At 33.8% G+C, this 25,431-nt stretch overlaps 1 protein-coding gene across 4 annotated transcripts in view; it reads left to right on the forward strand.

Moving 5' to 3' along the window:
- Mbd5 (methyl-CpG binding domain protein 5) overlaps window positions 1-25,431 on the forward strand; it is a 481,517-nt gene that overhangs the window by 283,432 nt on the left and 172,654 nt on the right. For all 4 annotated transcript variants that reach the window (XM_047547386.1, XM_047547387.1, XM_047547389.1 and 1 more), the window contains exon 3: window positions 13,240-13,360. The gene's annotated coding sequence lies outside the window, so the exon portion shown is untranslated. The remainder of the gene's footprint in view (window positions 1-13,239; window positions 13,361-25,431) is intronic.

The following is a 25,431-nucleotide window of genomic DNA, read 5'->3' on the forward strand; positions in this document are numbered from 1 at the left end:
CAATAGAATGAATCAGACATAACTTTCCTATGCTCACATATGAATACATGACCAGTATAACTCCACATCATGTTCACCACAAGAATGGGATCAAATTGTAAAGGATCTTCAGAGAGAGAAGTTAGGAAAACTACCCCATTCACAATGGCCTTGAAAAAAATAAAAACTTGGGAATCAATCTAACAAAAGAGGTGAAAGACCTCTACAATGAGAAGTACAGAATACTAAAGAAAGAAATTAAATAAAACCTTAGAAGATGGAAAGATCTCCCATGTTCTTGGATAGGCAGAATTAATATTGTCAAAATGGCCATACTACCTAAAGTGCTATACAGATTCAATGCCATTCCAATTAAAATCCCAATGACATACCTTACAGAAATAGAGCAAGCAATTATGAAATTCATCTGGAAGAATAAGAAACCCAGAATAGCTAAAGCAATCCTTAGCAGGAAGATCGAAGCAGGGGGTATCGCAATACCAGAACTTCAACTATACTACAAAGCAATAGTAACAAAAATGGCATGGTATTGGAACCAAAATAGACAGGTAAGTGGTCAATGGTACAGAATAAAGGACACAGAGACAAACCCAAATAAATACAATTTTCTCATACTAGACCAAGCTACCAAAAATATGCAATGGAGAAAAGATAGCCTGTACAACAAATGGTGCTGGGAAAACTGGAAATCCATATGCAACAGAATGAAACTAAACCCCTATCTCTCACCCTGCACAAAACTCAACTCAAAATGGATCAAGGACCTTGGAATCAGACCAGAGACCCTTCATCTTATAGAAGAAAAAGTAGGTCCAAATCTTCAACATGTCAGCCTAGGATCAGACTTCCTTAACAGGACTCCCATAGCACAAGAAATAAAAGCAAGAATCAACAACTGGGACAGATTCAAACTAAATAGCTTTCTCTCAGCAAAGGAAACTATCAGTAATGTGAAGAGAAAGCCTACAGAGTGGGAGAAAACCTTTGCCACTCATACTTCAGATAGAGCACTAATTTCCAGAATCTATAAAGAACTCAAAAAACTCTACACCAAGAATACAAATAACCCAATCAACAAATGGGCTAAGGAAATGAACAGATACTTCACAGAAGAAGATCTACAAGCAATCAACAGATGTATGAAAAAATGTTCAACATCTCTAGTAATAAGAGAAATGCAAGTCAAAACCACCCTAAGATTCCATCTCACCCCAATTAGAATGGCAATTATCAAGAATACAAGCAACAATAGATATTGGCGAGGATGTGGGGAAAAAGGTACACTCATACATTGCTGGTGGGGCTGCAAATTAGTGCAGCCACTCTGGAAAGCAGTGTGGAGATTCCTTAGAAAACTTGGAATGGAACCACCATTTGACCCAGCTATCCCACTCCTTGGCCTATACCCAAAGGACTTAAAATCAGCATACTGCAGAGATACAGCCACATCAATGTTCATAACTGCTCAATTCACCATAGCCAGACTGTGGAACCAACCTAGATGCCCTTCAATTGATGAATGGATAAAGAAACTGTAGTATATATATATACAATAGAATATTACTCTGCCATAAAGAATGATAAAATTATGGCATTTGCAGGCAAATGGATGACATTGGAGAATATCATGCTAAGTGAGATAAGCCAATCTCAAAAAAACCAAAGGACGAATGATCTCACTGATAAGCAGATGATGACACATAATGGGGGTGGGAGGGGGGCAAGAATGGAGGAAGGAGGGACTATATAGAGGGAAAAGAGGGGTGGGAGGGGTGGGTGGGAAGGAAAGAATAACAGACTGAATCAAACAATATTACCCTATGAAAATGTATGATTACACAAATGGTATGCCTCTACTTCATGTACAAAAGAGAAATGAGATGTATCCCATTTATTTACAATAAAAATAAATTTAAAAAAATAAATAAATAAAAAATTGTAAAGGGTTGCATCCCACGTATGTATAATATGTCAAAATATACTCTACTGTCATGTATATCTAAAAACAACAACAGAACACATTCCCACCAAAAAAAAATCACATGATGATATTTCTATTTCTTGATTTTTTAATTTTTCACTGATAATTTATTAATTTCCTAATATGAAGACTGTAGATTTAGACCTCTTTTATATCTCCTAACCCCCCACCACTAACACAATACTTTCTCAATATATTGTTGGTCATTATTATCTAACCAATGCAGTGTAACTATTAACATAACATTTATATTGTTTTGGTACTATAAGTCAAGATTTTTTTAAATTATAAGGGAGGATGTGTGTAGGCTACATACAAATATGAAACCAATTTATATAAGGAAGTTCAGCATCAGTGAGTTTTACTGTCTGCATGAATATTGGAACTAGTCTCCTGAGGATACTGAATGGGACTGTAGTTATAGCCTGATTGTGGTACTTTTAATATTTAGTTACACACAGTATCATAACTGAACTCAGTTCTTTTTTTTTTTTTTTTTTTTTTTTTTGATGCTGGGGATCGAACCCAGGGCCTTGTGCTTGCAAGGCAAGCACTCTACCAACTGAGCTATCTCCCCAGCCCCGTGAACTCAGTTCTTGACTGGCTCATATCATGTATCTAATTTTCTACTTTCTCCAAAATTAATTATTATTTTATTTTTCATTTGCTTGGTTTCCTATGTACTTATTTCTCATTCAGCTGCAAACTGTGTCTCACATGGTACAGATGGCTTTTCATTATCCACTCGGGACTTCTTTTTGTTCCTGCTTTAATTTGGATATCCTGTACTTAATGTCTTTCCTTCTTGATTTTACTCTTTCATTTTGGTGGAGCCTTTTCTATAGCTTTGATCTTGACTGCTGAAAATATCTTAATTCTCTACTGATATTTGATTGATGTAGCTAAGTATAGAATTCTGGTTTGGAATAAATTTTCTTTTAGTATTTTTATGACCTCCTTTCATTGTCTGCTGACTTCCACTGTTGAAAAGTTGAAATATACTCTAATTTCTATTTTATGTATTTTTCCTTTCTAAAGCTTTTAGGATTTTCCATTTGTCCTAGAGTTTTGAAATTTTATTAGGAAATGCTTTGGTGAAGATCTATTTTCATTCATTTGACTAGGTACTCAGTGAGCCCTTTTAAACTAGAAATTTATGTTCTTTAGCTCAGGAAATTTTTCACGAGTTATTTCTTTGAATATTTTTCCTCTTCATTTTATCTGTTCTCTGTTTCTGTTATTTGTATGTTGGCCCTTCTATTCTAATCTTCTCAGTTTCTTGTCCTTTTCCCCCTATATTCAATCTCTTAGTCTCATTACTTGCCTGGAGATCTAGATTCAGTCTTTTTTTTTTTTTTTGACCACACTTCTTTTGTTACATGGATGCATAGATACAGTTCTTCTTTTATATATTGGGAGATAATGTTTTTGAAATTGTATATCCTTCAATAATTCTATTTCTTTTGTGTAGGCTTCATGTTAGAGGTTTTCCTCAGCTGTATAGTGGTCATAGCTGTCAGCTTATATTTAAGATAGTAGGAAAAGGGATGCCTAGAAAACACATGATTGGGACTTTATAATTATGAATTCCCTAAACTGCTGTTTTGCCTAGGAACCAATATCATTCTATTGAACAACTATCTTTTGGGGTCAGTTAAATTTACCAAAGAAGAATCCTCCACCCTCCACCTAGAGGCTATCAGACAGGCTACTAGCAAAACAAGACATGGGGATCTCAATATGTAATGTATAAAATTTCATTCAGTTCTTCTGTTTTCAGTACACTATCCTGCCCTCCAGAATTCTCCAAATTTCCCCAGTTCAAGAACTTTCTGTTTTACCCACATTAAAGAATACTAGAATGATTAAGGGAATAGTACTTGACCAATCATGAATATAAATTATAAAGTAACTAATTTCTAAATACACATCCAACCAGGTTTTCACTTATTCCCACCTTTATCTCACTTCCAAAAGTATAGTTGTCCCTTGATATCCCCAGGGAATTTGTCCCAGGACACTCTTAAATACCAAAGTCCACAGATACTCGAATCCCTTATATCATATAACATGCCACTTGCATGTAAACTATGCACATTCTTCGATATACTTTAATTTTTCTCTAGATTACTTATAATAATATAAATAAGTATTAGGTACTTATAATACCTAAGAGAGTGTAAATCCTACATGAGTAGTTGCTATGTAATATTACTATGGAAATAACAGAAAGAAAAAATCTGTCCATGTTCAGTAAAGATGCAGGGTTTTTTTTGTTTTTGTTTTATTTGTTTGCTATTGTCAAATGTTTTCAATCCTTGGTTGGTTGAATCCACAGATATGTAATATGCAAATATAGCAGACCAACTATACTTGGTGCCAACAATTTCCAGCTCTGTTGGAAACCCTGTAGTACAAATAAAATTGCTTCCTGACTTTACCTATTGTTGATTTAGGATCCAACTTGCTTGGGTCTGCTATGTCAACATAATCCTTATTTTCTAGCTTCCAAATCCTGTTTACTATCACTAATTTCATAACCTACTTTTTCTTGTTGTTTTATACTTTTTAATAAAGTATTTAACATAAATTGTATTTTAAAATGATTTGGGGAAAAGCTAGATTTAAATGTGTATGTTCAATCTACATAGTTTAACCAAAAACTTATACTGCTGGTTTTTATTATCTATATATAGTTTCTTCTTTTTAAAATTTGTTAGAGTAATGGTAAGTAGCTTTTAAAAAAGACAATTTCTATTTGGGAAAAATGGGAAATTACCAGATGCAACCCCTATACTTAGTCTATACTCATCACCCCTATAAGTTGATTATATACATCTAAGTTTTATAATTATTGATCTCAAGTGTATAAAACATTTTTGTCTATATCTAAAATGAACTTATTTCACAAACCTTTGTCCTGGCACCCTACCACTTAAATTTCTACAAATAAAGTAAAATAATAATAATAATAATAATAATAATCTTGTCAGTTTGAAGTTTCTTATTCATTTCTGAATTAAGATTTAGTCAATTTAGGCTTTATAATAAGATTTTACACCTATCCATTCTCTGCTTCCCTTTTACTCTTCCTCAAATTCCTGGGGAGATTCACATATTGTCAGCCACCAATGGATTATTACGGGTTTGTACACTCTTCTCTCTTATTGCTAGCTTCGTCTGAGCCATTGTTTGGCCCTTAGCTGCCAGAATCCACCCAGGTATAGCTTCATTTACCTGGCCTCTGGATTCATATACTGGATCTAATTCCCTGGGTGTATTTGAACACAATGGCAAGGACCATGTATTCTTCACGCTTTTTCTACAAATCCCAATTTCCTTTTTATTTTCCAGTTCTGTCTCAGCCACTTTTGTACCCCTTACATGGCAGAATAACTCTTCAGATGCTCTGCCACAATACACTGGGAAAATTAGGATCCAAAGATGTCTTTAGATGTCTCTTTCCAGGTACCTTCCTCAGCCCTTTATTGCCTTTGGTACCCTACTTTCAATAAGAGCTCCTCCAAGCTCTTTTTCTGCCTAGTGTCTCATATCCTATTTCTGTTGCGGAAAAACATCTGTTAAATTCTCTTACATTCTGTGTATTCTGCTTTTGTTTTGTTTTGTTTTGTTTTTTTTTATTGTACAAGATTCATGTAAATGAATATGATTGTATTCTCTTGCAATCTTATCTACTTTGACCTTTATCATATAAGTTTTGTGGAGTTTTGTTGTTTTCTGGTTTTTTTTGAGCAGGTGGTACTGGGGATTGAACCCAAGGATGCTCAACTACTGAGCCACATCCCCAATCCTTTTTTTGTATTTTATTAAGAGATAGGGTCTTGCTGAGTTGTGTAGGGCCTCATTTAGTTCCTGAGGCTGCCTTTGAACTCAGAATTTCCCTGCCTCAACTTCCTAGAGCTGCTGGGATTACAGGTGTGCACCACCATGCCTGGCAAGCTTTATGGTTTTCTTTTTGGATTTTGTTTTTGTTTTGTACTCGGAATTGAACCCTGGGGTATTTTTCACTGAACTACATCCCTAACCCTATTATTTTTATTTCAAAACAGTCTCACTAAATTGCTTAGGGCCTCACTAAGTTGCTGAGACTGGCCTCAAACGTGATCCTCCTGCCTCAGGCTCCTGAGTCTCTGGGATACAGGTGTGTGCCAATATGCCTAGCACCATGTAAATTTTGTGTAAATGAAACTTTTAAAATCAGGTAGCTTTATATGTACTGATATGATCAGTTGACAATACTTAGGTGAAAAGATCAAAGGAGAGTGTGTGTAGCCTGCTCCATTTATGGAAATATGTGTAGATTCAGCAATGCATTGAAAAACTCAAGAAGGAAACATGAACCTGATAATTGGGGTTGCCTCTGAGAAAGGAAAACATATGACTGGGGACAAGAGTAGGAGAGAGATCTTTTACTACCTTTTTATATCTTTGAAATTCTGTGTCATGTGAACAATCTGTCAAAAAACAAATTAGTAGAAGATAATTATAAAGCATCTATAATTTACCTCTTCAATCCTGCTATGCTCCACCTCGCTTGATTCTAAGCTACAACCAGAGAGTAGCTTTTTGGTCACAGCCATTTTTTCCCCTTCTGTACTTTCTGATCTGCCATTCTGTCCTATAGAACTTTCCTGAAGGGTATGTGGAGCAACCTGCTCTAATATTCTGAATTTTTTTCTTTTATTAGAAGGAAAAATATTTCAGTAGACAGATGGTCTGAGTCCTAAAATATAGCAGATGTTACTTTAGCTATTTTGCTGACTTCCTGGATTGAAAGGGCGTGGTCCTCACTACCCTTTCCTTCACTCCTTTGACCAAGCCAATTCTATATTTTTAGATCTGTTACTAGCAAAACCTCTGGGACAGTACAAAAGTATTTCTTTTTTTTTTTTCAAAAGTATTTCTAAAATAAAAGTTTATAGCACTGAGTTTATACATTAAAAAAACAGAATGATACCAAATACATAATCTAACATACCTCAAGACCCTAGAAAAGGAAGAACAAACTAACACCAAAATCAGTAGAAGACAGGAAATTATTGAAATCAGAGCAGAAATAAATGAAATTGAGAATTTAAAACAAAATTCAAAGGATCAGTGAAACAAAGAGTAGGTTTTTTCAGAAGATAAATAAGATTGATAAACCGTTAGCCAAACTAACCAAAAAAGAGAGAAGACACATTTTAATACAATTAGAGAAGAAAAAGGAAATATCACCACAGACACTACTGAAATCCAGAGGATCATTAGAAACTATTTTGAAAATCTACACTCCAATAAGCTAGAGAACCTTGAAGATAATGACAACTTTCTAGAAATACAAGATCCACACAAATTAAACCATGAGGGTATGGAAAACTTAAACAGATCAATATCAAGTAATGAGATTGAAGCAGTTATAAAAGTTCTTCTGACAAAGAAAAGCCCATGAGAGTTGGACACTGTGGTGCATGCCTGTAATCCCAGCAGCTCAGGAGCTGAGGCAGGAGGATCAAGAGTTCAAAGCCAGCCCTCGGCAACTCAGTGAGAACCTGCCTCTAAATAAAATACAAAATAGGACTGGGGATGTGGCTTGGTGGTCAAGTGCCTCTGAGTTCAATCCCCAGTACCAAGATAAAGAAAAAAGAAAAGTTCATGACGGGAACAGATTTTGAGCTGAGTTCAACAGATCTTTAAAGAAAAACACCTGTCCTTCTCAAATTATTCCATTAAATAGGAAAGGAGGTAATACTACCAAATTCATTCTACGAAACCAGTATCACTCTGATATCAAAATCAGACAAAGACACATCAAGGAAAGAAAACTTCAGCCCAATGTCCTTGATGAAGATAGATGCAAAAATTCTTAATAAAATGTTAGCAAACCACATAGAAAAACACAGTCAGAAGATAGTGTACCATGATCAAGTGGGTTTCCTCCCAGGAATGCAAGTTGGGTCAACATACAGAAATAAATAAATGTAATTCACCACATAAGTAGGGTTAAGGACAAGAATCACCATTATGTCAATAGATGCAGAAAAATATTTTGACAAATATAGCACCAATTTATGTTTAAAACACTAGAGAAACTTGGACTAGAAAGAGCTTACCTCAACATTGTAAAGGCTATATATGACAAACCCAAGACCAACATCATACTGAATAGAGAAAAATGGAAGGTAGTTCCTCTAAAAACAGAAACAGATAAGGATACCTATTTTCAACACTTCTATTTGACATTGTCCTTGAAACTAGATAGAGCAGTTATGCAAGAGAAGGAAATTAAAGGGATGCAAATAGGAAAAGAAGAAGTCAAATTATTTGTTTGCTGATGACCTGATCCTATATTTTGAAGACCAAGAATCTCTACCAGAAGACATCTAGATCTGATAAACAAATTTAGTAAAGTAGCAGGATACAGGCCAGAATACATTAATCAGTTGCTTTCCTCTATGCCAATAATGAATCTGCTGAAAATGAAATTAGGAAAACTATCCCATTCACGGTAACCTCAAAAAAATAAACTACTTGGAAATTAATGAATGATGTAAAGGATCTCTGCATTAAAAACTATAGAGCTCTTAAGAAAGAAATTGAAGAAGACCTTAGAAGATGGATAGACCTCCCATGTCTTGGATAGGCACAGTTAACATTGTCAAAATGGCCATGTCACAGAACTAGGAAAATCAATACTAAAATTCATTTGAAAAAAATGAGAGAAGCAGAATAGCCAAAGTAATCCTGAGAAAAAAGAGCAATGATGGAGGCCTCATAATACCTGACTTCAAATTATACTACAGTGCTGTAGTAAAAAAACAGCTTGGTACTGGCACAAAAACAGATACTAAGACCAATGGAATAGAAAAAAAGACACGGAGACAAACCTACATAAATATAGTTAACTGATACTAGATGAAGGTGCCAGAGAAACAAGAGCCTTTTTATCAAATGGTGCTGGGAAAACTGGATATCCTTATGTGGAAGAATGAAACTAGACCCCTATCTCTCACCCTGTAAATTCAGAGTTGGATCAAAAACCTAAAAATTGGAACAAAAACTCTACAACTGGTAGAAGAAAATGTAGGCCTAACACTCCACATGTCAGCTCAGGAACTGACTTCCTTAACAAGACTCCTAAAGCATAAGAAATAAAACCAAAAATCAATAAGTGGGGTAGCATCAAATTAAAAAGTTTCTACACAGCAAAGGAAAGAAGAGTATGAAGAGAGAGCTGGCAAAATGGGAGAAGATCTTTGCCACCCACTCCTCAAATAGAGCATTAACATCCAAAATATATGATGAACTCAAAAAACCAAATAGCCCAACTAATACATGGGCAAAAGAACTAAACAGACACTTTTCAAAAGAAGAAATACAAATTTCTAACTAATACATGAAAAAATGTTCAACATCTCTAGCAGTTATGGAAACGTAAATCAAAACTACATTGAGAATTCATCGCATGCTAGTCAGAATGGCAGTTATCAAGAATACAAATAATAATAAGTGTTGGTGAGGATGTAAAGAAAAGGATACATCCATACATTTTTGGTAGGACTGCAAATAACTACAACCACTCTGGAAGACAATCTGGAAATTCCCCAGAACACTAGGAATGGAACAACCATGTGGTCCAGCTGTCCTTCTCCGTGGCATATATTCAACAGATTTAAAATCAGCATACTATAGGGATGCAGCCACATCAGTGTTTGGAGCAGCACAATTCATAATAGCCAAGCTATGGAACCAACCTAGGTGCCCTTCAACAGATGAATGGATTAAAAAAATGTGCTACGTACACGCAATGAAGTATTACTCAACCATAAATAAGAATGAAATTATGTCATTTTCTGGTACATGGGTGGAACTAGAGACTATCAAACTAAGTGAAATAAGTCAGACCCAGAAAGTCAAAGATCAAATGTTTTCTCCGATATGCAAAAGTTTGTTCAAAATAAAGAAGAGAGAGAGAGAGAGAGAGAGAGAGAACAGACGGTGGGGGTAGGGATTCCATCAAAACAGAGGCAAGATCAGTGAAGTAGAGGAAAGGGATTAAGGGAGAGTGAGAAGGAACAAGATAAGGGAAGTTCAGTGGAATGCATCTGACCTAACTTTCCTATGTATGTATATAAATATAGTACAGTGAATCTTACCATCATGTATATCTACAAGACACTACTTTAAAAAAAAAACTATAATTGACAGATCAGTAGAGTAGAGGAAATGGACTGGAAGGAGGGGAAACTAAGCTGAACTACTGGGAACTGAAGTAGAGCAAATTATATTATTTGCTTTTACAATTATATCAAATTGAATACTAATGCTATATATAACTAATAGGAACCAATTAAAAATGAAAAAAGAATTTTTATCTGCCAGTTTATTACACTGAGTAAAGATTTAGTAAATAGCAATGACTATAAATACATGAATGAAAAATTTATGTATAGGAATAAACCACCTAATATGGTTTTAAATATGTTACTGATAGAGATTCTTAAAGTCCATATTTAAAATATCTCAGTTTACCAGTAATTATAGTGGTCTTCCCCCGCCCTAGTCAGTATCCAGTCAAGGTCCATACATTGATTTTAGTTATAATATCAATTTAATCTCCTTTAATCTAAAAACACAAATCCCAGTCTTTTTGTATCATATCATCGACATTTTTAATGAAACCAAGCCAATCATTAGCAACATGTCCCTTAATTTAGAATCTTCTGAATTTTTTGTTACTAAATTCAGGTTATTGTTACATTAACGATACTGTACCTTCTCCAAGTGTTATATCGAGAGTAAAAAGAAATTCCTAGAGCAGTAGAGAAGCAGAATACTGTGATTTAATGCAAGATCTAAGATGAATTTTCAATTTTATTTGTTTTAATTTTGTACTAATTAGGCATTTTGTATGTGGTTTGGTATTAAGGTGCACTTGATACCAGTAAATAGTGACCCTTTTTAAATTGATTAATTTCTCGTGGATTTTTTAAGTTTGGAAAGGTGATAAAATCAGATTTCTGACTTTTGAAGCTGAGAGCCAGGTAGTAGTAATGTCTACCTCATAGGACTGAAGTGAGGATTACTCGAGATGTTATTAAAGGCACACTTTTACATTGCTTTGGAGTTGCAAATTGGTGCAGACGCTCTGGAAAGCAGTGTGGAGAATCCTTGGAAAACTTGTAATGGACCCACCTTTTGACCCAGTTATCTCACTCCTCAGTTTATACCCAAAGGACTTAAAATTAGCACACTACAGTGACACAGCCACATCAATTTTTATAGCAGCTCAGTTCACAATAGCTAGATTGTGGAACCAACCTAGATGCGCTTCAACAGATGAATGGATAAAGAAACTGTGGTCTATATACACAATGGAATATTATTCAGCCATAAAGAAGAATAACATTATGGCATTTGCAGATAAATGGATGGAACTGGAGAATATCATGCTAAGTGAAATAAGCCAATCCCAAAAAACCAGAGGCTGAATGTTTTCCCTGATAAGTGGAGAATGATATATAATGGGGGTGGGGGGTGAGGAATGAGAGAAGAATGGGGGAACTTTATAATATGTAGAAGGAAATGAGAGGGAGGGAGCATGAAAAATCATGGAATGAGACATCATGTATGTGTATGATTACATGAATGGTATGAATCTACATCGTGTACAACTATAGAAACGAAATGATGTACCCCATTTGTGTACAATGAATCAAAATGCAGTCTGTAAAAAATAAATTAAAAAAAAAGAAAAATAAATAAATAAGTGAAATATGACTGACAGTAATATGCTCTGTAAAGGGACTCCAACATAATTAACCCCATCCAGGCATTTATTTAAAACACTCACACATACCATTTAGTATTGTGTCTGGTACTGTAAGTTCTTTATGAATGTCAACCTTTATAACAATAACAACCCCACCATTTACAGATTAGGAAACTGAGACACGGAGAGGATAAGTAACTTTCCCAAGAACATATAGCAAGTAAATGGTTATGTTTCCCGCTGTTAAGCTCTAAGATCCAACTTGGAAGCAGGGAGGCAGTATAGATACAATCTACTTGAGGATGATTTTCACATAGCTTCTTCTTCCTAGAATACTTGCCTCCCACATCTCCCCCTGGCCTTTCTTGCCTGGTACTATTTTGCCATACTGTGGTAGGTGCTTGACTATAACAATACCACAGCCACGCAAGTGCGTAGCTCATTGTGTTTGTATGTACACATGTATCAGAATGCTTAAATTAGTATTATCAATTGCTTTCTCATTTTAATACTTTTTTTCTTATTTTTCTTTAAGTTACATTTTAAGGCTTAGAATTAGGTAGATCTAGATTTAAGCTTACTAGCTCAACCATCCTCTCTAAGTTAAATGTTCCTAGCTAAAAAAAAAAAAAAAAAAAATTGGATTATTATTGGATTGCATGAGGATTAAGTTAGGTCATTATAGATAATAAAGGCCATATAAAATGTTTTACATATATTTTATACTGTATTTTTGTTGTTGTTGTTGTTGTTGTTGTTGTTGTTACAGAGATTGAACCCAGGGGTGCTCTTACCACTGAACTACATCTCCAGCCCTTCTTATTTTTTTTTATTTTGAGACAGGATCTCACAAAGTTGCCAAGGCTGGCCTCAAACTTGTGATCTTTCTGCCTTAGTCAGATTATAGGCACACACCACTGTGTTCAGACAATTATTATTCTTTTGATATTTTACCCATTTTAATTTTAAATGTTTTTTCCTTTGTTGTGGATTATGGTGATATAAGACTGTCAGCTAAGTAAATTCTTTAAAATGGATTATAATAGAAAGAGAGTATCTTTGGAGTTAGACTGTTTAGGATCTGATTCCAAGGGCCCAGTGGTCTCATTTTAAGTAGGGATGTTAATGACCACCTGTGTCGTCATTGTGATTACTATCATATCTCTGGTGTCTTACACAGTGCTTGGTATAAAGTAAGTACCTCGTAAATATTGTCGAATAAGTACTGAATGACAAAGATATTAGGAGGATTAAAGGAGATACAGAGAATCTAGTACAGTGGCAGAAAAACAAAAATTACTCTAGCAGTTAATCATAGTACTTTGAAGGATAAAAATACTAATATTCTAATTCTCTCTGGTTCTTTGCTAGAAACTTATTGATGTTTACAAATGAAAAAATTACCAATATGTTAGTTTATAATGTTGTATAAAATATTTTGAAAATCTTTAAATAAATGTGTGTACCTATGTTGTTTGTGTTACAGAGAGAAGAGGGACTCCTTTATTGATGCTCATAAAGGCATAAAGCATCTGGAGATTACTGCCTCTATTACGCTGCTGGATCTCACAACACTTGTTATGTTTTCATCACTTTCTCTCCAGAAGGTAAGATTCTTGTTTTTTTCTCCATTGGTTGTTCATACAATTATAGTTTTCTTATCTGTGACTTAATTTTTTAATAAACATGAAAAGTTTCTGGTACCTATAGTTGAAAAATGCCAGATATCTCTGGTTAAGATGCTTAAACACGTTATCTCTAAAAATTATTTTTTACAAAATTATTACATGCTTAATGTTAAAAAAGAAGATAATACAGAAAAATATGGTAATCCTACCATCTTGAGCTACTACTCTTTATATTTTCTAGTATGCTTTTCTCAGTATATTGATATTTGTATTCTGTATAACATGAATCTATATAATTATGACTAGAAACCATAGGATATAAATGCTCTTTGGCTACCCTGCTTCTGTCACTTAAAATTTATTGTGACATTTTCATGTCAATAAATGCCATGCATGTCATTTTTAATGATTATATAATATTCCTGTTTAAGGATATAACATAAATCAGGTAACCACTTTTCTATTTTTGAATATTTGGAGTGTTTCCGAATTTCCCCTGTAGTTAACATAAATTTCAGTGAACCTTTTTTTACATACATTTTTGTACTCATCTGTCTGATGGTTTAAGACAATTTCCAAAAATAAGTGTTACAGAATTCCTAAGATTGCTCTGTGATGAAAGGGTTCCATGTCATATAACATAAGGGAATGTTATTATTCACTATCTTATTTATATGTATATCAATGTACAGTAGTAGACCAAGGTCTTAGAAATCAAAATCATTTGACCACAGAATCCTTTCTTAAAATAACATGTTTTCAGGATGTTGGTAATGGGAGAGGCAGTTTGGAGGAAGTAGTATGTGGAAAATTTTTATACTTTCCACTCAGTTTTACCATGAACCTGAAACTATCCTGAAAAATAAAATCTATTTTTTAAAAACAGCAAAAGGAAAAATTTTACAGGGAAAATATTCTTTAAAATGTCATTGTATAAATTTACATTTAAAATTAAATTTAGACATATATATAAACAAATATCTGTCAACATTCCACTGAATACTTGAAAATGATAGTTTATGATATATTCATAAAAATTGAATTGTTGCACCAAAGAGTAAATGAAAGGCTGTAACAATTTACATTCCTGCCAACAGAATAAGAGATTTCTGAGAGTTCCACTTTCTCAACAGTTTGTAAACATTTGGTATTAGCTGTTTTTGTTTTTAAAATAAATCTGATAAAAGTTTTGGCATTTTAATATTCAGTTGTGTGATTACAAGTAAGATGGACATCTTTTTCTATTTTTATTTGAACTTTGAATCTTTTTATGAATATCTCAATTTCTACTCCATGCCCAATTTTCATTAGGGTCTTTGATTTTCTTTTATTGATATGAATCAGGAATTATATTAAAATATTAAATCAATAAATCATGTATTACAATTATGCCTTTAAATATTTTTCATTTTATAGTTTATTTTGATGGATTTTTATTTCATATTCTTTATTTTTTCCATATAAGGTAATAATGAACTCTCAATTTGGCATCAATAATTAACAACTCATGGATAATCTTACTTTATTTATACTTCCAGTCTTATTTTAAATCAAATTCCAGACATATCATTTGATTTGTTAATATTTCAGTGTATACAATGACTCTAGATGTAATTTTACCTAACCCACATTTTATATCTACCATGGCATATCTGACTGAAATCACCTACTTAAACTATGACATACTTACAATATTACATAAAACATCAGCATTAACTAATATTAATGTAATTTAATTTACTATTTTTAAATGATTTCTATAAGAATTTAACTATACTAAATAACTTGTAAACAAAATAATGTGCTATCTCTCACTTATTATAAGCAGAAAGTTTAACCTATACAAAAGGCTTTAGTTTCCTTTTTTACTAAAGTTGTCTTATTAGAAGCTATAACTTGTCTTTACACCATTATATGAAATTTCATTTTTCTAAGATCAGAAGGGACTATCCTAAATTGTAAATTATACTGCTATACCACCATGGACTCAAGAAACATGCCTTCTCCAGAAACATAACAGTTGTTGTTTTTTTAAATCCTTTAATCAGATAGAATATAAAATGTTATTATAAGTGATTAATATCTGGGTTAGTTTTAAGGTGTCAGTTCAGAAGACATTACCTTCTCAAAGTTTTCTCTAGGGGTTGATAATAAATGTAGTAGCTTGTCATAGGAGATTAGGAAAATATCCCATGACTGATAATTCTAGAAAAAGTACAGAATATCATCAATATAGTTCTTAAATTTAAAGAGGATATAAAAATAAAGATAGTCTCCACTAGAAGTAGAATTGGCATTCCATATAAAAAGCAGAGAGGGACAATAAGTCTGGAATCTTAGTCATAGTTATGTAAAATCATGTATGTTTTTATAGTTAAGAGAAATCTTTGGGGCGATAAAGTCAAATCCTTTTGTTTTATTATTGAGAAAACAAAAGAGCAAAGAATTGAACTCAGATTGTTCCAAAACCACACAAATACTTTTTCTAATATTCTTTGAAGACATTTGAGAAATAAAATGTTCTAAAAAGTTACCATTGACAATGATAACAAAGCTACTTAGTGCTTACTATGTGTGAAATGACCTATTACTTCAAATCATTTGTCTTATTAATCTTCATAATATGTACTAGAGATTAGAAATACTATCCCTTTATAGAGTTAACAAATCTGACTCTAACCCAGGCAATCCACATAAGTATCTCACTTTTACTCACTATCCTTGAAAGATTGCACTAGCTTTGTAGGTAAATAGTTGACAAGTAAAAATTGTATATATTTTCTGTGGACAACAGGATGTTTTGATATGCTTATCATGAAATAAGCAAATCAAGCTAATTACCATGCCCATCATTTCACATAATTTTTTATGGTAAAAGCATTTTGAATCTATTTTCTGAGCAATTTTTGAATACACAAAACATTGTCATTAACTGTGTTTGCCAGTTGAACAGTAGAACTTCCATGCTGTTTTTCCTCACAGATGTGCTTATTTACATTCACACTAGCAATGTACATACCATCACCAGCACTTATCTTTTGTCTTTTTTTATAATATCCATCCTAACAGTTTTGAGGTAATATTTTGGTTTGAAAAAGGGAATTCTTAAATGTGATAATCAGTAAGAAATGGTGTTTCATTTTCAACTGAAGCAGACACAGTAACCAGAAGAAAAGGAAGAGGATTGCAATGGTCAATCCTAGAAATAAAGCAAGAATGGAAAGTTTTAGCATGATAAGATGGCAATAAATAGTATTTTTTACTGCCATTCTATTATTTCCTATGTAAGAAGAAGTGAAAAATCTAATCTGTGACATGATTTGACTCTATCTCCTGGTTTGCAGGGACCAGTGCATCCCCACATTCACTTTTTTTTTTTTTTTTTTTTTACAAAAAGGAACAATTGTTAAATATTATATTTTACTCACTCAATGAAGAAACTTGAAATGTTACAACCAATTCAAAGAAAAAGAGAAGCAAAGATTTATAGGTATTAAGGGAATATTGAGTTAAATTGCAAAAGGATGCAAAAGTGGTTTTCCAACTGGGGAAGTTATAACTGAACCTGAAAGATGTAACAAGACTTTCAAAATAATTTGAAGACAAAGAACAGTCCTAGATTTGGAAAACCCCAAAGGCTTATTATAATCAATGAATAATTTTCCATAGAAATACAAAACTTCTCTTCAGTAATCCCTACACCTTTGGTCAAAAATGGTCTCAAGGAAAGATTGTTCTTGCTTACAAAACAATAAGACTGAACTCATTAGGTTTAGTCTAATTGTTTACATAGCTGCCTCAAGACCTTCTTAAGTTTGGTTTCCTGGAAGTTTTTTTTTGTTTGTTTGTTTTTTGTTTTTTTTTTTTTCTTCTTTATTTTTTTTATTATTGTACACAAATGGGATACATGTCGTTTCTCTATTAGTACATGGCGTAAAGGCATACCATTTGTGTAATCATAAATTTACATAGGGTAATGTTTGATTCATTCTGTTATTTTTTTCCCTTTCCCCCCACCCCCCCACCCCTCTTTTCCCTCTATACAGTCCTTCCTTCCTCCATTCTTGCCCCCCTCCCTAAACCTAACTCTAACCCTAACACTAACTCTTCCCACCCCACAGTATGTGTCCTCATCCACTTATCAGCGATATCATTCTTCCTTTGGTTTTTTGAGATTGGCTTATCTCACTTAGCATGATATTCTCCAATGTCATCCATTTGCCTGCAAATGCCATAATCTTATCATTCTTTATGGCAGACTAATATTCCATTGTATATATATACCACATTTTCTTTATCCATTCATCAATTGAAGGACATCTAGGTTGGTTCCACAATCTGGCTATTGTGAACTGAGCAGTTATGAACATTGATGTGGCTGTATCTCTGTAATATGCTGATTTTAAATCCTTTGGGTATAGGCCAAGGAGTGGGATAGCTGGGTCAAATGGTGGTTCCATTCCAAGTTTTCTAAGGAGTCTCCATACTGCTTTCCAGAGTGGCTGCACTAATTTGCAGCCCCACCAGCAATGTATGAGTGTACCTTTCTCCCCACATCCTCGCCAACACCTGTTGTTGCTTGTATTCTTGATAATCGCCATTCTAATTGGGGTGAGATGGAATCTTACGGTGGTTTTGATTTGCATTTCTCTTATTACTAGAGATGTTGAACATTTTTCGATGTTTCTTGATTGCTTGTAGATCTTCTTCTGTGAAGTGTCTATTCATTTCCTTAGCCTGTTTGTCGATTGGATTATTTGCATTCTTGGTGTAGAGTTTTTTGAGTTCTTTATAGATTCTGGAGATTAGTGCTCTATCTGAAGTATGATTGGCAAAGATTTTCTCCCACTCTGTAGGCTCTTTCTTCGCATTGCTGATAGTTTCCTTTGCTGAGAGAAAGCTTTTTAGTTTGAACCTATCCCAGTTATTAATTCTTGCTTTTATTTCTTGTGCTATTGGAGTCCTGTTGAGGAAGTCTGGTCCTAATCCGACATGTTGAAGCTCTGGACCTACTTTTTCTTCTATAAGATGCAAGGTCTCTGGTCTGATTCCGAGATCCTTAATCCATTTTGAGTTTAGTTTCGTGCATGGTGAGAGATATGGGTTTAGTTTCATTCTGTTGCATATGGATTTCCAATTCTCCCAGCACCATTTGTTGTACAGGCTATCTTTTCTCCATTGCATATATTTGGACCCTTTGTCTAGTATGAGAAAATTGTATTTATTTGGGTTTGTATCCGTGTCCTCTATTCTGTACCATTGATCCACCTTTCTATTTTGGTACCAATACCATGCCGTTTTTGTTACTATTGCTTTGTAGTAGAGTTGAAGATCTGGTATTGCGATACCCCCTGCTTCACTCTTTCTGCCAAGGATTGCTTTAGCTATTCTGGGTTTTTTATTCTTCCAGATGAATTTCATAATTGCTTGCTCTATTTCTGTAAGGTACATCATTGGGATTTTAATTGGAATTGCATTGAATCTGTATAGCACTTTTGGTAGCATGGCCATTTTGACGATATTAATTCTTCCTATCCAAGAACATGGGAGATCTTTCCATCTTCTGAGGTTTTCTTTAATTTCTTTCTTTAGTGTTCTGTAGTTCTCATTGTAGAGGTCTTTCACCTCTTTTGTGAGATTGATTCCCAAGTATTTTATTTTTTTCGATGCTATTGTGAATGGGGTAGTTTTCCTAATTTCTCTTTCTGAAGATTCATCGCTTATGTATAGAAATGCCTTAGATTTATGTGCATTGATCTTATATCCCGCTACTTTACTGAATTCACTTATGAGATCTAAAAGTTTTCTGGTGGAATTTCCTGGTTCCTCTAAGTATACAATCATATCATCAGCAAATAGGGATAGTTTGAGTTCTTCTTTTCCTATTCGTATCCCTTTAATTTCTTTGGGCTGTCTAATTGCTCTGGCTAGAGTTTCAAGGACGATATTGAATAGAAGTGGTGAAAGAGGGCATCCCTGCCTTGTTCCAGTTTTTAGAGGGAATGCTTTCAGTTTTTCACCATTTAGAATAATATTAGCCATGGGCTTAGCATAGATGGCCTTTACAATGTTAAGGAATGTTCCCACTATCCCTATTTTTTCTAGTGTTTTGAGCATGAAGGGATGCTGTATTTTATCAAATGCTTTTTCTGCATCTATTGAAATAATCATATGATTCTTGACTTTAAGTCTATTGATATGGTGAAGTACATTTATTGATTTCCTGATGTTGAACCAACCTTGCATCCCTGGGATAAAACCCACTTGATCATGGTGCACTATCTTTTTAATATGTTTTTGTATGCGATTTGCTAAAATTTTGTTGAGAATGTTTGCGTCGATGTTAAGGATATTGGTCTGAAATTTTCTTTCCTTGATGTGTCTCTGTCTGGTTTAGGTATCAGGGTAATATTGGCTTCATAGAATGAGTTTGGGAGGATTCCCTCCTCTTCTATTTTTTGGAATACTTTGAGAAGTATTGGAATGAGCTCTTCTTTAAATGTTTTGTAGAACTCAGCTGAGAACCCATCTGGTCCTGGACTTTTCTTTGTTGGTAGGCTTTTGATGACTTCTTCTATTTCATTACTTGAAATTGGTCTATTTAAATTGTGTATGTCCTCCTCGTTCAGTTTAGGCAATTCATATGTCTCTAGAAACCTGTTGATGTCTTCGAAATTTTCTATTTTGTTGGAGTATAGATTTTCAAAATAGCTTCTAATTATGTTTTGTATTTCAGTCGTGTCTGTTTTGGTATTTCCTTGTTCATTCCAAATTTTAGTAATTTGGGTTTGCTCTCGTCTTCTCTTTGTTAGTGTGGCTAAAGGTTTATCAATTTTGTTAATTTTTTCGAAGAACCAACTATTTATTTTGTCAATTTTTTGTATTGTTTATTTTGTTTCAATTTCGTTGGTTTCAGCTCTGAGTTTAACTATTTCCTGTCTTCTACTGCTTTTGGTGTTGGTCTGTTCTTCTTTTTCTAGGGCTTTGAGCTGTAGTGTTAGGTCGTTTATTTTTTGAGTTTTACTTCTTTCATTAAATGTGCTCCATGAAATAAATCTTCCTCTAAGTACTGCTTTCATAGTGTCCCAGAGATTTTGATATGATGTTTCTTTGTTCTCGTTTACCTCTAAGAATTTTTTAATTTCCTTCCTAATATCTTTTGTTATCCATTCATCATATAAAAGCATATTGTTTAATCTCCAGGTGTTGGAGTAGTTTCTGTTTTTTACTCTTTCATTTATTTCTAACTTCAATCCATTATGATCTGATAGAATACAAGGTAGCGTCTCTATCTTCTTGTATTTGCTGACCACATTCACTTTTGAATATATCAAAATTATTTTGGATTTTGAAATAAAAACTGACTGATGATAACTATATGACAAAATTCTAAATTTATTTTGAATTATCACTGTTTTCCATGCATTCTTTAAGATGCTTATATATATGGATACACATATTATGCATATAATCTTGACCCATTTTTGCTATTAGAATATCTTTTTTATAAATAAGTTGGTGAAAAAAAAAAACTCCATTCAAAACAGATTTCTGCCCTAGGTTTTAATGCTTACTACAATTGGTATCTAAAGGTACACATGAATTAAACAAAACATGAAGTCTTGAAACCAAATGAAAGTGTGTTCAAAATGAATTTACAAGTTTAGTTCTACATAGCAATCACAATTTTAGCTTGAGGCTTTTCCAAGGGATTGTGAATAATGATTAGTTGAGATTATAGGCCCCAGGAACGCTACAGGATAATAGTGCTGCTAGTCAGTCATTTATCCTCAAAAGGTGGTCCTTAGATTGTGGAGTATTGATTGAAATACCAGGGAGAATCAGACCTGAGTCTGTCACTTTATCCCAAGGGTCCTTTCAGGAGTCAAGTTTTTAATGGTAAAATAAATATTTACCAAAATGAAAAGGCTCCACAGATTTTTCATTTACTGTTACTTTATTTTTACTTTTTCTGTACCTATATTTTTATTTATCTGCAGAAATAATTTTTTACAGAAATTGTAACCCCACAAAAGTAATCACTATTGAAAATTGTGTTCAACTCAATTGTGTTGAACATCTATTCAAGAGAGTAAGGTAAGATTTTATTAAAAGAATAAATTTCATCTCTCATTTTTATTAGAATTTCATGGGAAATTTATAGTTGAGAAAATTCTGATAACATTGTTTCTTACTAAAATATTCTTCTAGCCTCATCTGGTAAAATTATGAACTGATTAGTGTAGATATTTTGAAGGCCCTGAAGTCTTGAATTTATGGTTAATTATGTATTTTCAGTTATTCAAACCTCATTTTCATTTTGTTGTTATAGCAACTTTCACTAGTGAAGATGTTGTGCCTTAAAGTTATAGGAACTGTACCCATTCCTTTTAAGGACATCTTTACATAATAAATAGTAAAACATAGGGAATTAGCAAACAAAACATATTTACTTAATGCACCTATTTTGTGGAATAATAATGATGATAATAATAATAGAATAGAAGTAATCATCCAATAATATGATGAACAACTAGATTTTAAATAGTGTTTACCATAAGCTAGCACTATTCTGACTCACATTCTAACTCATAATGCTATTATTATCCCCTTTTATGGAAAGAGGAAACTAAGTCAATAAGAGACTAAATAAGAGATTAAATAGTGTAGGGGTGCCAGGCTAACTCAGGCGCAGGTAAGGGCCACAGAGTAAAGACCCCCAGACTCTGGGAGTTGGGTGGAAGCAGGTTTGTGGTGAGCAGCCTGCAAACTTGTATATTGTGGGAACAGGTATACATTTTATAAGTTCCTTACCCAATCACAATGTGCCACGGGGGATCAGACCACCAGTTCCCTTGGTAACACTAAGTCAACTTGGGGCAGTTGTTTACTTTCCTAGGTAGGAGAGGCAGAATGCTCCTCCCTGCAAGTTTACACACTTGAGACATTAACTTCTGCAAGCCAAGAACTAGGATTTCTCCCAACAAAATAGTATATGATAAATCTAGGATCAGAAACTGAACTGAAAGTGTATCCCACATATAGAAACCTAGAATTAAGAATAGAGCTTTATTTCTACTAAAACCATTTTTCTTAATCCTTTGAAATCAATTATTCTATTTTCCTTGATAAAGCATAAACCATATCTTTTCTATTTCCACTTAACTTTTAGAATAAATTAAACTAAAAATAACTAAAAGTTAAGCAGCAGTACAGCACACTGTTATTTTTACTTACTTTCTTCCTGTTATTGAGACTCACAGTTTGAAATAATATTAGTTCCATATAGTCCACAAATATTTATTGAGGTTCTACTGTGTATCAAACATTATTCTTTGGACTGTTGGAATGTCTATACCAGGATCCCCTTCCATTAGCTTACATAAAAACAATTGAATCTATTTAGATTTAAATCCTTTTTAGGATTATTTGCTACTCTCATGTTAGCTATTGCTTAGTATCTTTAAATGTGCAAGACTTCTCCAAAAGAATTTTTTTTTTTCCAGTGCTGGGGACTGAACCCAAGGCTTTGTGTGTGCTAGGCAAGTATTCTACCACTGAGTAACATCCCTACCCCTCATACACTTCTTAATTCTTCAAAGGCACCAGGCCTGTAATTCATGAAGCAGTCATTGATTCTGTTCTTTCACTGAATGCCCACTATGGAAGAAAGTCAGTCAGAGTCAGAACACATAAACCTTTATTCCAAAAATGCTGGATATGAAGACTTTATAAGTGTATTCAGATTTGGAGGAAGATAGAATATCCTTTAACAGAAAGATCAGCCAAGTTCAGTTTGAAGTAGAGTTGTTTAGGGATAGTTTTTGCAAGAGGAGGAATTATTCTTGCAGACTTGAAGCCATTTGGGGGGCAATGTGGATTTTGTCAAGAAAGGAGGAGGAAGTCATAGCATTTAAAATCATGTACAAGAAGTGAAGGTTAGGAAGAAATACTGGAGACAAGGACATGGGAAAACCACAGTGGAAAATTCTCAGTCCTTTTGAGTCTCACATCACTCCATAGAAGGCATCATGCTTCACTCTAAAGATGTAATTATAAATAAGGTAGACATAGTTCCTAATTCATTAAACACAAAGTTACACAATCACTTTTTCCACTGCCATCACACAAGATGTTTGGAATGCATCTATCAGGGGACCTCATCTAGGAGAATCAGTCAAACAATCCCAGAAGCAGTCATTTTAGCTGAAAACTGAGAGTTGAGTAGGATTTCACAAGGCACAGTGGCTCCAGGGAGTAAGGTGGGCAAATGCCACGTTGTGATTTTCATGGGCCCCTTCAACATTAAAAAAAAAAAAAAAACAAAAAAAACTAAGTATATTTTGTGACTACCGTGATATAAAGATGAATGTTATATTATCCATTAAAACATTTTCTTTGACCTAAATGTCCTTTTTTTCTTGGTATTTTAAAAGAAATTAAAACATTTTCATGGGCTTCTAAGTATATTGTGAGTCATAGGAACTGTGCCCTGTGGATGGGGGAAATTGAACCAAAAACATTTCATATAAAGGGAACCCCAAATAGAGAAGCTTTCAGGAGTTGGCTTGCTCCTGGAATTAAAAGGAGACCGATGTAGCTACATCAGATAGTGTAGGGGAGGGCAGTCTGAGGTGAGTCTCGTGAGACAAACAGTGTCCTGTAGACCCTGTTTGGTGTTCTGACCTTCATCCCAAGAGTGCTGGAAAACCTCTGAGAGCTGTGTTTGAGTAGGTGTGTGTGCTTAAACCAAAATAATATGTGTACGTGCTTAAAATCAATAATTACTTGCCTAGCTTTTCACATTTAAGCCTCACTCCTCTTTTCACTCTTCCTTCAATATTTATCTCCATTAATCCACATAAAAGCAATTTGCTTTTACTGTTTTATTTGGGTACTGGGGATCGAACCCAGGGCTTTGTGCATGCTAAGCAAGTGTCCTACCACTGTGAACATCCACCTTATATTTTTATTTATCACTTTTAGACAGCCTGTATTAATATACACATACAACACACACACATAAATAAGGGAGGCATTACACATTTGCTCACCTCACTTTGCCTTTAACTTCTTTCCCTATCTTTCTCCATTTATTTTTATCTTTTTAAAAATTTTCTGTTATAACTGTAAAATATAAACTAATACCATTATTTTTTTGTTCTGTTAACTATAGATGCTATTTGTGATTTTTCCCTTCTATCAGGTGAGGACATTAATATACCCACCTTCTCTTAGCTTTTCTCTCTCCATGATTCTGTCCTCAGTTCCTTTTTATTTTTGTATGTCTAAAATTGATGTCATTTATATCTATTTTTATAACCACAATTAAGTAATTATATTTTACTTTGTATTTGCTGTTCCCTTCAGCATAAATTTGCCCAGATGGCCTTGTCATTTAAGTTCTCCCTTTCTTCCTCCCTTCTTTATGTTCTTGATCCCTATGGCAGCTGCTGAGTAGTGCTTCCCTAGCCATCTTACTCTAAAGAGAAACACCTCTACCTAGGAATCTCACTCTACTCTTTCATTATGTTTTTCTTCGTCTTATTGTTAATACGAATTATGTTTTATTTTACTTAATTTTTCAATTGATTGTGACTCTCCATCTACTGGACTGTAATAATTAGAGGAATGATTAAAATAGTCTAATTTTTTTAATATTATCTTCCCCATCATTATCATATTCTTAGTAAGTTAAAGGGTGCCATTTTCTCAACTGACACTAAATATTATGTTAATTATGATTAATTACAATTCCAAGTATTCTTTGGTTATTTTCCCTTACTTATGCAATTTTTTAGTTTTCTTAAAATTTCTCATTGCCTTTTGTTGCTTATGCAATATTTTTCTTTAACATACTCCCAGTTCTTTACAACTCGCCATCATATGAAACATTCTGGTGCATATTTTTTTTTCCCCTCTCTTTTTCCTGAGAACTGGTCTTCCAGTGTGTAACAGCCTTTGACTTCACAAATTGTCATCCTGAGGCTTCCCTTCCCTGCTGCCCTGGTTAGCAAACTACTGCAGTCTACGTTTTTTTCTTTTCTACA

This window comes from Sciurus carolinensis, chromosome 3 (assembly GCF_902686445.1).
Source record: "Sciurus carolinensis chromosome 3, mSciCar1.2, whole genome shotgun sequence".
In the NCBI taxonomy this organism is placed as follows: domain Eukaryota; kingdom Metazoa; phylum Chordata; class Mammalia; order Rodentia; family Sciuridae; genus Sciurus; species Sciurus carolinensis.